A 15,216-nucleotide genomic window follows, 5' to 3' on the forward strand; every position below is an offset into this window, starting at 1 on the left:
GAATGTATCAATGTGGTAAAAAGAGAAATAAGTAGCATTTCATCTGAGTGGTTAGATGCTCCCAAACAATACCTACTATCTGCCTATTTGTTACCATACTGAATAGGGATGTCTGGGACTAGAAAAAAAAACAGGTGTTTTTTACCACACAGTGATAATTTTGTTTATGGGTTTAGTCTGATATTGCAGCTTGATCCAAGTGAATGAGGCAATACCAGACTCAGCCACAAGGATAGAGTGGTGCTGTTTAAATTCAAATCACTTAAACAAACCTTTTTCTCTAACCTTGGCCTAACCCTTGGAACTGGCATGCACATTAGAAAAAAATCAACCAATCTTTCCAGTTTGCCGGGATTGGATATTGATATACAGTATTATGTTTGTGGCCAAATATAGTAGATATTGGGCTAGAGTAGGGCTAGGCGTGTAGATATTACTTTGTTCCTGACCTAATGTTTTCCTGTCCAGATTGAATTAATGTATACACTTGTTTATGGAGGGGTTGGAGGATGTTCGGCCAATGGCTATCTAATGGATAACTTTAAAGTTATTTCCTTTAATGAAAATGGTTTCCTGACACCATGTAAGGTATATAAACAATAACTTTACTGAGACACATACAACATGACAACGCATTTATGACTCACAAATCAATAAACTAAGGCCCGCTTCACATCAGCATTCGGTATTCCATTCGGGAAGTCCACTTGGGGACCCCAGAACGGAAACCTATACACATTAAAAAGTGGTTAGATAAGATTTAGGGTGCGTTCACACGATGTAACGTGTAGCGTGATCTGGCACGTATACAGCGTGTCAGAGTTTGAGCGCTCAAAAAAATCCCATTATAGTCTGTGGGGTCCGTGTGCTTTTACAGCACAGCGCTTGCAATGGCGATTGTATTCTGTCCAGAGGGTCTCCATGCGGACTCTCCCCGGACGGAATACTTACGCTAGTGTGAACCAAGCTTTAGGCTTAGGGCCCGTTCCCATGGAGTAACGCTGCGCTCATTCTGACACATAAACAAGTGTCAGAGTGAGCGCTTCAAAACAGAATCCCATTGACTTCAATGGGCTCCGTCTTACACGCGCTACACATTAAAATCAATGGAAGGCTTTTTAACCCATTGATTTCAATGTGTAACGCGTGTTAAACAGAACCCATTGAAGTCAATGGGATTCTGTTTTGAAGCGCTCACTCTGACACGTGTTTACATGTCAGAATGAGCGCAGCGTTACTCCGTGGGAACGGGCCCTTACCGTGACATATCAGGATTCAACACCAAGGATCGGCTGTTTGCAGATCTCGGGCAATAGGAGCAGGTGCCTGGCTGTGAGTACACCGGAGACCACACATTATTACTCTGCAAGTGAAGTCAATTGCAGTGGAATAAGGCCCATTAGTGATCTATATAAAAAGTCTATACATCAGTCACTAATGGGTTAATATTTTACACCACTTTTGTGGCAAAATAAAGTCACAAAGCAGCAGTTTGCAGCTTTTTAAAACCCCACTTTTGACAATATTTGCCACAAGCAGTGTTTTTTTGGGAAGGGTTCAGGACTGGGGCATGCTGGGGGCAGAGGCATTGCCATGTAAGGGCTCGTTCACATCTGCGCCAGACACTCCATTATGCAGGTTTCCGTTTGCTGCATAAAACAGAACAGGAGACGGAAACCTGCAGGACTCTTTCATACCCATTTATTTGAATGGGTGAGAAAGCTGTCCGGCCGTGAGTGGCGGTGAGCGTTTTACACTCTCCGCCGCGAAACCGGGTTTTTTAATCCGGACACAGAGTCGGACATGCACTACTCAGTATCCAGATTAAAAAAAACGGTTTCGTGGCGCACAGCATAAAACGCTCACCGCCGGTCCCGGTCTGTGCTTTCCGTCTTCTTGCATGTAGAAGACGGAAAGCACAGAACGGAGTGCTGAACGCAGGTGTGAACCTAGCGTAAGATTTCTTATCATTCATGTTTTCTGGCATAAATGATTCTTGACATCTAAGTCAACAAGGAGCCGGCGTAGATTTCAGCATTGGCACAGGCCCCACTAGAGGAAGTGTCTGGTTTATGTTGAAGAATGTGCCTGGAAACCACAGTCTTCGTAAATCTCGAAATATATTTTATGAAAGTCTGACCAACATAATCTGAAGTGGACAGGTCACTGCATGAGAAGCTTATGGAATAAGGCCCATTAGTGATCTATATGAAAAGTCTATACATCAGTCACTAATGGGTTCATATTTTACACCACTCTTGTGGCAAAATAAAGTCACAAAGCAGCAGTTTGCAGCTTTTTAAAACCCCACTTTTGACCTCCATTTGTGCCACCTATTTTTTTATAGATTGCCTCCACGTTTGCATAGTGGTCCAATGACAATGCTTTTCTTATGCAGGACACTGCTTTTCATGCTACACAGACTTTGTTAGGGTAAGTTCACACATACTTTTTTAAAATGGGAACCTGAGGCAGCCTCCTCCACAAGTTCCAGTCCAAAAGACGGGTCGCCGCTACTGAAAGCCGGTGCACTGCACTTCGCTCTGGATTAGGCCCAATGAATGGGCCTAGTCTGGAGGAGGGAGTTTCTTCAGGCCAAATCGCGAGGTAACTTGGCCTGAAGAATGAGAATGTCGCTTCTTTTTTCTGGGAGCTGGAAGAAACAGCTCCTGCAAAAAGCTCCTGAGAGGCTCCCATTGATTTCAATGGAAGCTATCTTTTTGGTCAGGGTTTTGAGGCGATTACGGCCTCAAAACCCTGACCAAAAAACTCAGTGTGAACTTACCCTTATACCCTATGTTCACACACATTTTTTGCAGGAGGATTTTGATGTAATGCCTCCCATTCATTTCAATGAGAGTTAGTAGCAGATTTTTACCTGTAAAACTTAAAAATAAAGGCATCATCTATCTTCAGGTGGATTCTGTCTTTAAAAAACCCCAATGAAATCAAAGAGAGGTGGAAAAAACTCATCAGTTTTTTTAATATGGTGTTGACGCATTTTTGCAAAAACTGGATCAAAAACATATATATATATATATATATATATATATATATATATATATATACATACCTCCCAACTTTTGAAGAACTGAAAGAGGGACAAAATGTGCGGCGCGCATAGCGCGCCGCGGCAAATTTAGCCCCACCCACTTTTGTGTTGACTTCACCCACTCGTTAATTTTTCATGTGCCCGCACACAATATAATCCTCCTAACAGTCACCTGTAAATTATATGTCCCCCCTCTATCTCTCCCCCAGTTTCATATACACCCTTCATCTGCCCCAGTTTCATGTCCCCCCTCCATCTCTGCCCCAGATTCATGTCCCCCATCTCTGCCCCCAGATTCATGTCCCCCCATCTCTGCCCCCAGATTCATGTCCCCCCATCTCTGCCCCCAAATTCATGTCCCCCCTCCATCTCTGCCCGCAGATTCATGTCCCCCATCTCTGCCCCCAGATTCATGTCCCCCCATCTCTGCCCTCAGATTCATGTCCCCCCATCTCTGCCCCCAGATTCATGTCCCCATCTCTGCCCCCAGATTCATGTCCTCCATCTCTGCCCCCAGATTCATGTCTCCACATCTCTGCTTCCAGATTCATGTCCCTCCATCTCTGCCCCCAGATTCATGTCCTCCATCTCTGTCCCCAGATTCATGTCCCCTCCATCTCTGCCCCCAGTGTCATGCCGTCCCCTCCTTCATCTGCCCCCAGATTCACGTTCCACCTCCACATTAAACTTACCTTCTCCTCCGCTCCCTCGCCGCTCTCTGCGTGCCTCTCTCGCTGACACATGCGGCTAAAGGAAGGAGCTGACACAGGTCAGCTCCTCGCTTCGCCGCTGCGTGTCTCTCTCGCTGACACATATGCGGCTGAAGCGAGGAGCTGACCTGTGTCAGCTCCTCGCTTCACCGCTGCCTCCGGCTCCTGGCTTGTAGACGCGATGTGACACATGTGATGTGACACATCGCGTCTACAAGCCAGGAGCCGGCGGCAGCAGCGAAGCGAGGAGCTGACACAGGTCAGCTCCTCGCTTCAGCCGCATATGTGTCAGCGAGAGAGACACGCAGCGGCGAAGCGAGGAGCTGACCTGTGTCAGCTCCTTGCTTCAGCCGCGTATGTGTTCAACTCAGATCTGCGTCCTCTGGACGCAGATCTGAGTTGAAATCGGGACATACCTCCCTCCAACCGGGACCGCGGGACATGTCACCCAAATCGTGACTGTCCCGCGGAAATCGGGACGGTTGGGAGGTATGTATATATATATATATATATATATATATATATATATATTTATTTAAGCTAAAACCCCTAGGGGACTGCAGCAAAAAAGTGCTACGGGAAAAACTGCAGCGGCAACACATCACAGTTATTCCCACACTTTTCACATAAAATAAGCAGAGGTTTCCTCTTTGGCCTTTCTGCTTTCATTATACCTATTGGGAAATTGCCAGTGTGACTGTAAAACCACAGCGTTTGTGCCATGTGGCACCCAGCCTTAACCGTATTTTCCAGGCCCATACAGTGTTCTTAAGTCCAAAAAATGAATCCAAAAAGGTTTCAGAAATGTCATTGTGTTAAAAAAAAGTATCAAAAACATTTTCCTAATTCCTGAAGCAGATTTTTCCAGCCTTCAAAAATCTCTGTGTGAACATACCCTAACTCAGGTAGCATTGGAGGATTGCATTAGATATCTTGCAACATCAAGAGAAAACAAACAAGAAGTCTAGGGGAGAATATACAAGAAAAAAGAAAACCGCTTTTAGAGATGAGCGAACAGTGTTCTATCGAACTCATGTTCGATCGGATATTAGGCTGTTCGGCATGTTCGAATCGAATCGAACACCGCGTGGTAAAGTGCGCCATTACTCGATTCCCCTCCCACCTTCCCTGGCGCCTTTTTTGCTCCAATAACAGCGCAGGGTAGGTGGGACAGGAACTACGACACCGGTGACGTTGAAAAAAGTAGGCAAAACCCATTGGCTGCCGAAAACATGTGACCTCTAATTTAAAAGAACAGCGCCGCCCAGCTTCGCGTCATTCTGAGCTTGCAATTCACCGAGGACGGAGGTTTCCGTCCAGCTAGCTAGGGCTTAGATTCTGGGTAGGCAGGGACAGGCTAGGATAGGAAGGAGAAGACAACCAACAGCTCTTGTAAGAGCTAAATTCCAGGGAGAAGCTTGTCAGTGTAACGTGGCACTGACGGGCTCAATCGCCGCAACCCAGCTTTCCCAGGATCCTGAATGGAATACACTGTCAGTGTATTCCCGTATACCCGATATATACCCCGATACCCGTTCCAACGGTGTGCCCCCCCACCTTCACCCCAGAAATACCCTGCAAGTCCCCTAGCAATAGAATTGGGGCTATATACACCCACAATTTTTACTACTGGTATACAGTGCCATTGTCTGACTGGGAATTCAAAGAATATATTGGGAATACAAATACCCTCATTTCTTGCTACTGCCATATAGTGCCAGTTTCTGACTGGTAATTCAAAGAATATATTGGGGTTACGTGCACCCACAATTTTTACTACTGGTATACAGTGCCATTGTCTGACTGGGAATTCAAAGAGTATATTGGGAATACAAATACCCTCATTTCTTGCTACTGCCATATAGTGCCAGTTTCTGACTGGGAATTCAAAGAATATATTGGGGTTACGTGCACCCACAATTTTTACTACTGGTATACAGTGCCATTGTCTGACTGGGAATTCAAAGAATATATTGGGGTTATAAATACCCTCATTTCTTGCTACTGCCATATAGTGCCAGTTTCTGACTGGTAATTCAAAGAATATATTGGGGTTACGTGCACCCACAATTTTTACTACTGGTATACAGTGCCATTGTCTGACTGGGAATTCAAAGAATATATTGGGAATACAAATACCCTCATTTCTTGCTACTGCCATATAGTGCCAGTTTCTGACTGGGAATTCAAAGAATATATTGGGGTTACGTGCACCCACAATTTTTACTACTGGTATACAGTGCCATTGTCTGACTGGGAATTCAAAGAATATATTGGGGTTATAAATACCCTCATTTCTTGCTACTGCCATATAGTGCCAGTTTCTGACTGGTAATTCAAAGAATATATTGGGGTTACGTGCACCCACAATTTTTACTACTGGTATACAGTGCCATTGTCTGACTGGGAATTCAAAGAGTATATTGGGAATACAAATACCCTCATTTCTTGCTACTGCCATATAGTGCCAGTTTCTGACTGGGAATTCAAAGAATATATTGGGGTTACGTGCACCCACAATTTTTACTACTGGTATACAGTGCCATTGTCTGACTGGGAATTCAAAGAATATATTGGGGTTATAAATACCCTCATTTCTTGCTACTGCCATATAGTGCCAGTTTCTGACTGGTAATTCAAAGAATATATTGGGGTTACGTGCACCCACAATTTTTACTACTGGTATACAGTGCCATTGTCTGACTGGGAATTCAAAGAGTATATTGGGAATACAAATACCCTCATTTCTTGCTACTGCCATATAGTGCCAGTTTCTGACTGGTAATTCAAAGAATATATTGGGGTTACGTGCACCCACAATTTTTACTACTGGTATACAGTGCCATTGTCTGACTGGGAATTCAAAGAATATATTGGGGTTATAAATACCCTCATTTCTTGCTACTGCCATATAGTGCCAGTTTCTGACTGGTAATTCAAAGAATATATTGGGGTTACGTGCACCCACAATTTTTACTACTGGTATACAGTGCCATTGTCTGACTGGGAATTCAAAGAGTATATTGGGAATACAAATACCCTCATTTCTTGCTACTGCCATATAGTGCCAGTGTCTGACTGGGAATTCAAAGAATATATTGGGGTTACGTGCACCCACAATTTTTACTACTGGTATACAGTGCCATTGTCTGACTGGGAATTCAAAGAGTATATTGGGAATACAAATACCCTCATTTCTTGCTACTGCCATATAGTGCCAGTGTCTGACTGGGAATTCAAAGAATATATTGGGGTTACGTGCACCCACAATTTTTACTACTGGTATACAGTGCCAATTTCTAACTAGGAATTCAAAATGCGCAAGGCTCCCGGAAAGGGACGTGGACGAGGCCGTGGGCGAGGTCGGGGGAATGGTTCTGGGGAGCAAGGTAGCAGTGAAGCCACAGGGCGTCCCGTGCCTACTCCTGTGGGGCAGCAAGCATTGCGCCACTCCACAGTGCCAGGGTTGCTTGCCACATTAACTAAACTGCAGGGTACAAACCTTAGTAGGCCCGAGAACCAGGAACAGGTCTTGCAATGGCTGTCAGAGAACGCTTACAGCACATTGTCCAGCAGCCAGTCAGACTCTGCCTCCTCTCCTCCTATTACCCAACAGTCTTGTCTTCCTTCCTCCCAAAATTCCGAAGCTTTACAGAACAATAACCCAAACTGTCCCTGCTCCCCAGAGCTGTTCTCCGCTCCTTTCATTGTCCCTCAACCTGCCTCTCCACGTCACGATTCCACGAACCTAACAGAGGAGCATCTGTGTCCAGATGCTCAAACACTAGAGTCTCCTCCATCTCCGTTCGATTTGGTGGTGGATGACCAGCAACCCACCCTCATCGACGATGATGTGACGCAGTTGCCGTCAGGGCATCCAGTTGACTGGCGCATTGTGCGGGAGGAGGAGATGAGACAGGAGTTGGAAGAGGAAGTGGTGGATGATGAGGACACTGACCCGACCTGGACAGGGGGGATGTCAAGCGGGGAAAGTAGTGTGGATGTTGAGGCAGGTGCAGCACCAAAAAGGGTAGCTAGAGGCAGAGGCAGAGGTCAGCAGCTTAGGCGAAGCCAGGCCACACCCGGAATCTCCCAAGATGTTCCAGTTCGTACCCAGCCCCGAAAAACTCCCACCTCGAGGGCACGTTTCTCGAAGGTGTGGAGTTTTTTCAAGGAATGCGCCGAGGACAGATATAGTGTTGTCTGCACAATTTGCCTCTCGAAATTGATTAGGGGCTCTGAGAAGAGCAACCTGTCCACCACTTCAATGCGCCGTCATTTGGAATCCAAGCACTGGAATCAGTGGCAGGCAGCAACGGCAGGACAAAGGCCGCCTGCCGTTCACGCCACTGCCACTGCCTCTGCCTCTGCCTCTGCCACTGCCACTGCTGACTGTGCTGGCGATGCACTCCAGAGGACGAGCCAGGACACCACTTCATCTGCCTCCGCCACTTTGTTGACTTCTACCTCATCCTCCCCTGGTCCTGTCTTATCTCCTTCTCCTGCACCATCAAAGGCACCATCAGGCGTTTCTTTACAACAACCCACCATCTCTCAGACATTGGAGCGGCGGCAGAAATACACTGCTAACCACCCACACGCGCAAGCCTTGAACGCCAACATCGCTAAACTGCTGGCCCAGGAGATGTTGGCGTTCCGGCTTGTTGAAACTCCCGCCTTCCTGGACCTGATGGCAACTGCGGCACCTCGCTATGCCGTCCCTAGCCGTCACTACTTCTCCCGGTGTGCCGTCCCCGCCTTGCACCAGCACGTGTCACTCAACATCAGGCGGGCCCTTAGTTCCGCGCTTTGCACAAAGGTCCACTTGACCACCGACGCGTGGACAAGTGCATGCGGACAGGGACGCTACATTTCACTGACGGCACACTGGGTAAATGTAGTTGAGGCTGGGACTGCTTCCCAAACTGGCCCAGTGTACCTCGTCTCCCCGCCTAACATTCCTGGCAGGGACACGAGAAGAACACCCCCCTCCTCCTCCTCCTCTACCGCCTCCTCCTCCGCCTCCTCCTCCGCCACCGCCTCCTCCTCCGCTGTTAGATTGACCCCAGCTACGAGTTGGAAACGTTGCAGCACTGGCGTTGGTAGACGTCAGCAGGCTGTGCTGAAGCTGATCAGCTTGGGGGACAGACAGCACACTGCCTCCGAGGTGAGGGATGCCCTCCTCGATGAGACGGCAATATGGTTTGAGCCGCTGCACCTGGGCCCAGGCATGGTCGTTTGTGATAACGGCCGGAACCTGGTAGCAGCTCTGGAGCTTGCCGGACTCCAACATGTTCCATGCCTGGCCCACGTCTTCAACCTAGTGGTGCAACGTTTCCTAAAGAGCTACCCCAATGTTCCAGAGCTACTGGTGAAAGTGCGGCGCATGTGCGCCCACTTTCGCAAGTCGACAGTAGCCGCTGCTAGCTTAAAATCTCTCCAGCAACGCCTGCATGTGCCACAACACCGGCTTTTGTGCGACGTCCCCACACGCTGGAACTCAACGTTTCAGATGTTGAATAGAGTGGTTGAGCAGCAGAGACCTTTGATGGAATACCAGCTACAAAACCCTAGGGTGCCACAAAGTCAGCTGCCTCAGTTTCACATCCATGAGTGGCCATGGATGAGAGACCTTTGTGACATCCTACGGGTCTTTGAGGAGTCCACAAGGAGGGTGAGCTCTGAGGATGCGATGGTGAGCCTTACAATCCCGCTCTTGTGTGTTCTGAGAGAATCCCTGATTGACATCAGGGATAACTCAGATCACACAGAGGAGTTAGGGATAGCATCCGATCCGTCACAGCTGGAGAGTAGGTCCACACATCTGTCCGCTTCACTGCGTTTAATGGAGGAGGAGGAGGAGGAGGAGGAAGAAGAGTTGTCCGATGATGTGATGGTGATACAGGAGGCTTCCGGGCAACTTCGAATCGTCCCATTGTTGCAGCGCGGATGGGTAGACATGGAGGATGAGGAGGAAATGGAGATTGAACTTTCCGGTGGGGCCAGAGGAGTCATGCCAACTAACACTGTGGCAGACATGGCTGAGTTCATGTTGGGGTGCTTTACAACCGACAAGCGTATTGTCAAAATCATGGAGGACAACCAGTACTGGATCTTTGCTATCCTTGACCCCCGGTATAAAAACAACATCTCGTCTTTTATTCCGGTAGAGGGGAGGGCCAATCGCATCAATGCTTGCCACAGGCAATTGGTGCAGAATATGATGGAGATGTTTCCAGCATGTGACAGTGGCGGCAGGGAGGGCAGTTCCTCCAGTAGGCAACCAAGTTCTCACCGGTCCACACAAACGAGGGGCACACTGTCTAAGGTCTGGGACACCTTGATGGCACCCCCTCGCCAAAGTGCCGCCACGGAGGGTCCTAGTGTCACCAGGCGTGAGAAGTATAGGCGCATGTTGCGGGAATACCTTTCCGACCACAGCCCTGTCCTCTCCGACCCCTCTGCGCCCTACACGTATTGGGTGTCGAAGTTGGACCTGTGGCTTGAACTTGCCCTATATGCCTTGGAGGTGCTGTCCTGTCCTGCCGCCAGCGTCCTATCTGAGAGGGTGTTCAGTGCAGCCGGTGGCATCATCACTGACAAGCGCACCCGTCTGTCAGCTGAGAGTGCCGACCGGCTCACTTTGATAAAAATGAACCACCACTGGATAGAGCCTTCATTTTTGTGCCCACCTGTGTAAAGCACCCCAACATGAAACTCCATGTCTGTACTCAACCTCTCCAATTCCTCCGCATCCTCATACTCATCCACCATAAGCGTTGCACAATTCTGCTAATACTAGGCTCCCTCCAACATGATTTCCCCCAACTCTGCTGGTTAGAGGCTCCCTCCACCCTGATTTCCACCAACTCTGCTGGTTAGAGGCTCCCTCCACCCTGCTTTCCCACAACTCTGCTGGTTAGAGGCTCCTTCCACCATGAATTTGCCCAAACTGGGCTGTTTAGAGGCTCCCTCCACCATGAATTGGTCCAAACTGGGCTGGTTAGAGGCTCCCTCCACCATTAATTGGTCCAAACTGGGCTGGTTAGAGGCTCCCTCCACCATGAATTTGCCCAAACTGGGCTGTTTAGAGGCTCCCTCCACCATGAATTTGCCCAAACTGGGCTGTTTAGAGGCTCCCTCCACCATGAATTGGTCCAAACTGGGTTTTTTAGAGGCTCCCTCCACCATGAATTGGTCCAAACTGGGGTGGTTAGAGGCTCCCTCCACCATTAATTGGTCCAAACTGGGCTGGTTAGAGGCTCCCTCCACCATGAATTGGTCCAAACTGGGCTGGTTAGAGGCTCCCTCCACCATGAATTGGTCCAAACTGGGGTGGTTAGAGGCTCCCTCCACCATTAATTGGTCCAAACTGGGCTGGTTAGAGGCTCCCTCCACCATTAATTGGTCCAAACTGGGCTGGTTAGAGGCTCCCTCCACCATGAATTTGCCCAAACTGGGCTGTTTAGAGGCTCCCTCCACCATTAATTGGTCCAAACTGGGCTGGTTAGAGGCTCCCTCCACAATTAATTGGTCCAAACTGGGCTAATTAGAGGCTCCCTCCACCATGAATTGGTCCAAACTGGGTTTTTTAGAGGCTCCCTCCACCATGAATTTGCCCAAACTGGGCTGTTTAGAGGCTCCCTCCACCATGAATTGGTCCAAACTGGGCTGGTTAGAGGCTCCCTCCACCATGAATTTCCCAAAACTTGGCTGTTTAGAGGCTCCCTCCACCATTAATTGGTCCAAACTGGGCTGGTTAGAGGCTCCCTCCACCATGAATTGGTCCAAACTGGGGTTTTTAGAGGCTCCCTCCACCATGAATTGGTCCAAACTTGGCTGTTTAGAGGCTCCCTCCACCATGAATTGGTCCAAACTGGGGTGGTTAGAGGCTCCCTCCACCATTAATTGGTCCAAACTGGGCTGGTTAGAGGCTCCCTCCACCATTAATTGGTCCAAACTGGGCTGGTTAGAGGCTCCCTCCACCATGAATTTGCCCAAACTGGGCTGTTTAGAGGCTCCCTCCACCATGAATTTGCCCAAACTGGGCTGGTTAGAGGCTCCCTCCACCATGAATTGGTCCAAACGGGTTTTTAGAGGCTCCCTTCACCATGAATTAGTCCAAACTTGGCTGTTTAGAGGCTCCCTCCACCATGAATTGGTCCAAACTGGGGTGGTTAGAGGCTCCCTCCACCATTAATTGGTCCAAACTGGGCTGGTTAGAGGCTCCCTCCACCATTAATTGGTCCAAACTGGGCTGGTTAGAGGCTCCCTCCACCATGAATTGGTCCAAACTGGGGTTTTTAGAGGCTCCCTCCACCATGAATTGGTCCAAACTTGGCTGTTTAGAGGCTCCCTCCACCATTAATTGGTCCAAACTGGGCTGGTTAGAGGCTCCCTCCACCATGAATTGGTCCAAACTGGGTTTTTTAGAGGCTCCCTCCACCATGAATTTGCCCAAACTGGGCTGTTTAGAGGCTCCCTCCACCATGAATTGGTCCAAACTGGGTTTTTTAGAGGCTCCCTCCACCATGAATTGGTCCAAACTGGGCTGGTTAGAGGCTCCCTCCACCATGAATTGGTCCAAACTGGGGTGGTTAGAGGCTCCCTCCACCATTAATTGGTCCAAACTGGGCTGGTTAGAGGCTCCCTCCACCATTAATTGGTCCAAACTGGGCTGGTTAGAGGCTCCCTCCACCATGAATTTGCCCAAACTGGGCTGTTTAGAGGCTCCCTCCACCATTAATTGGTCCAAACTGGGCTGGTTAGAGGCTCCCTCCACAATTAATTGGTCCAAACTGGGCTAATTAGAGGCTCCCTCCACCATGAATTGGTCCAAACTGGGTTTTTTAGAGGCTCCCTCCACCATGAATTTGCCCAAACTGGGCTGTTTAGAGGCTCCCTCCACCATGAATTGGTCCAAACTGGGCTGGTTAGAGGCTCCCTCCACCATGAATTTCCCAAAACTTGGCTGTTTAGAGGCTCCCTCCACCATTAATTGGTCCAAACTGGGCTGGTTAGAGGCTCCCTCCACCATGAATTGGTCCAAACTGGGCTGGTTAGAGGCTCCCTCCACCATTAATTGGTCCAAACTGGGCTGGTTAGAGGCTCCCTCCACCATGAATTTGCCCAAACTGGGCTGGTTAGAGGCTCCCTCCACCATGAATTGGTCCAAACTGGGTTTTTTAGAGGCTCCCTCCACCATGAATTTGCCCAAACTGGGCTGGTTAGAGGCTCCCTCCACCATGAATTGGTCCAAACTGGGCTGGTTAGAGGCTCCCTCCACCATGAATTTGCCCAAACTGGGCTGTTTAGAGGCTCCCTCCACCATTAATTGGTCCAAACTGGGCTGGTTAGAGGCTCCCTCCACCATGAATTTGCCCAAACTGGGCTGTTTAGAGGCTCCCTCCACCATGAATTGGTCCAAACTGGGTTTTTTAGAGGCTCCCTCCACCATGAATTGGTCCAAACTGGGCTGGTTAGAGGCTCCCTCCACCATGAATTTCCCAAAACTTGGCTGTTTAGAGGCTCCCTCCACCATTAATTGGTCCAAACTGGGCTGGTTAGAGGCTCCCTCCACCATGAATTGGTCCAAACTGGGGTTTTTAGAGGCTCCCTCCACCATGAATTGGTCCAAACTTGGCTGTTTAGAGGCTCCCTCCACCATGAATTGGTCCAAACTGGGGTGGTTAGAGGCTCCCTCCACCATTAATTGGTCCAAACTGGGCTGGTTAGAGGCTCCCTCCACCATTAATTGGTCCAAACTGGGCTGGTTAGAGGCTCCCTCCACCATGAATTTGCCCAAACTGGGCTGTTTAGAGGCTCCCTCCACCATGAATTTGCCCAAACTGGGCTGGTTAGAGGCTCCCTCCACCATGAATTGGTCCAAACGGGTTTTTAGAGGCTCCCTTCACCATGAATTGGTCCAAACTTGGCTGTTTAGAGGCTCCCTCCACCATGAATTGGTCCAAACTGGGGTGGTTAGAGGCTCCCTCCACCATTAATTGGTCCAAACTGGGCTGGTTAGAGGCTCCCTCCACCATTAATTGGTCCAAACTGGGCTGGTTAGAGGCTCCCTCCACCATGAATTGGTCCAAACTGGGGTTTTTAGAGGCTCCCTCCACCATGAATTGGTCCAAACTTGGCTGTTTAGAGGCTCCCTCCACCATTAATTGGTCCAAACTGGGCTGGTTAGAGGCTCCCTCCACCATGAATTGGTCCAAACTGGGTTTTTTAGAGGCTCCCTCCACCATGAATTTGCCCAAACTGGGCTGTTTAGAGGCTCCCTCCACCATGAATTGGTCCAAACTGGGTTTTTTAGAGGCTCCCTCCACCATGAATTGGTCCAAACTGGGCTGGTTAGAGGCTCCCTCCACCATGAATTGGTCCAAACTGGGGTGGTTAGAGGCTCCCTCCACCATTAATTGGTCCAAACTGGGCTGGTTAGAGGCTCCCTCCACCATTAATTGGTCCAAACTGGGCTGGTTAGAGGCTCCCTCCACCATGAATTTGCCCAAACTGGGCTGTTTAGAGGCTCCCTCCACCATTAATTGGTCCAAACTGGGCTGGTTAGAGGCTCCCTCCACAATTAATTGGTCCAAACTGGGCTAATTAGAGGCTCCCTCCACCATGAATTGGTCCAAACTGGGTTTTTTAGAGGCTCCCTCCACCATGAATTTGCCCAAACTGGGCTGTTTAGAGGCTCCCTCCACCATGAATTGGTCCAAACTGGGCTGGTTAGAGGCTCCCTCCACCATGAATTGGTCCAAACTGGGTTTTTTAGAGGCTCCCTCCACCATGAATTGGTCCAAACTGGGCTGGTTAGAGGCTCCCTCCACCATGAATTTCCCAAAACTTGGCTGTTTAGAGGCTCCCTCCACCATTAATTGGTCCAAACTGGGCTGGTTAGAGGCTCCCTCCACCATGAATTGGTCCAAACTGGGGTTTTTAGAGGCTCCCTCCACCATGAATTGGTCCAAACTTGGCTGTTTAGAGGCTCCCTCCACCATGAATTGGTCCAAACTGGGGTGGTTAGAGGCTCCCTCCACCATTAATTGGTCCAAACTGGGCTGGTTAGAGGCTCCCTCCACCATTAATTGGTCCAAACTGGGCTGGTTAGAGGCTCCCTCCACCATGAATTTGCCCAAACTGGGCTGTTTAGAGGCTCCCTCCACCATGAATTTGCCCAAACTGGGCTGGTTAGAGGCTCCCTCCACCATGAATTGGTCCAAACGGGTTTTTAGAGGCTCCCTTCACCATGAATTGGTCCAAACTTGGCTGTTTAGAGGCTCCCTCCACCATGAATTGGTCCAAACTGGGGTGGTTAGAGGCTCCCTCCACCATTAATTGGTCCAAACTGGGCTGGTTAGAGGCTCCCTCCACCATTAATTGGTCCAAACTGGGCTGGTTAGAGGCTCCCTCCACCATGAATTGGTCCAAACTGGGGTTTTTAGA

Source organism: Leptodactylus fuscus, chromosome 7 (genome assembly GCF_031893055.1).
Source record: "Leptodactylus fuscus isolate aLepFus1 chromosome 7, aLepFus1.hap2, whole genome shotgun sequence".
NCBI classification, from domain to species: Eukaryota; Metazoa; Chordata; class Amphibia; order Anura; family Leptodactylidae; genus Leptodactylus; species Leptodactylus fuscus.